A 776-nucleotide genomic window follows, 5' to 3' on the forward strand; every position below is an offset into this window, starting at 1 on the left:
ATGAGAAATCCTGATTGTCCTTTTGCATCAGGGTCTACAGGTCAAGTACATTGGTCCCGCAGGCTTGGGCTAATTGTAAACAGGCCTTGACATACTCACCAGCAGCCAAGTTTAGGCGATTTAATTTGCAATCTTGTAGGATACACTCCTTTTCCTACGCAGTCTCACGAAGAGGCGGTGGAGTGATAGGATCATCACTCTGTTCTCTGGGATGTCTACAGACTTCAGGTACTGCACTATGCTCTTCCAGCAAGATGTGTGGTTTAGGATTCTCATCTTTTAAAGCACTGTCATTGGCACAAAAAAAAACCATAACTGCTACAGGGTTGTCCAGACCATTAGCCTTCCTGATGATTCTCGGAAGAATGATTTTGGTCCATCTGGTATTGTAACCTGGGTGATGGAGTCTCCAAAGAGCAACACACGAGGTCATAGCAGGGAGCTCCGGCAGCCCGCCGCCTCAGAGTGCAATGATGGTGACCCGAGCTGATGCCGAGGGTGCAGCAATATTTTCTTTCTGCCTGAGCCCTTGGTATCAGCTCCTTTTTTACACCTCCCACCCTTGTGGACCCATGATAAATTATAAATTATTATTTTCATATCTTACACCGTCTGCTGTCTCCCTTTGCCCACTTTTCTGTTGTTCGTCCCCTAGGGTGGTAGTGGGGGACGTTAATACATCCATTATTGTAATTGATTGCCCATTTCTCCCCTTACCTTCACCCTACCCTCATGGTATTGCTACTCCCATGACTGCTCCTGAGGGGTTTATCTGT

General features: G+C 46.8%; 1 protein-coding gene across 1 annotated transcript in view; it reads left to right on the forward strand.

Moving 5' to 3' along the window:
- ANKRD31 (ankyrin repeat domain 31) overlaps nucleotides 1-776 on the forward strand; it is a 165,688-nt gene that overhangs the window by 19,378 nt on the left and 145,534 nt on the right. The window lies entirely within an intron of this gene.

Source organism: Echinops telfairi, unplaced genomic scaffold (assembly GCF_000313985.2).
Source record: "Echinops telfairi isolate 266 unplaced genomic scaffold, ASM31398v2 ScPeMD7_7469;HRSCAF=8507_1, whole genome shotgun sequence".
NCBI lineage: Eukaryota > Metazoa > Chordata > Mammalia > Afrosoricida > Tenrecidae > Echinops > Echinops telfairi.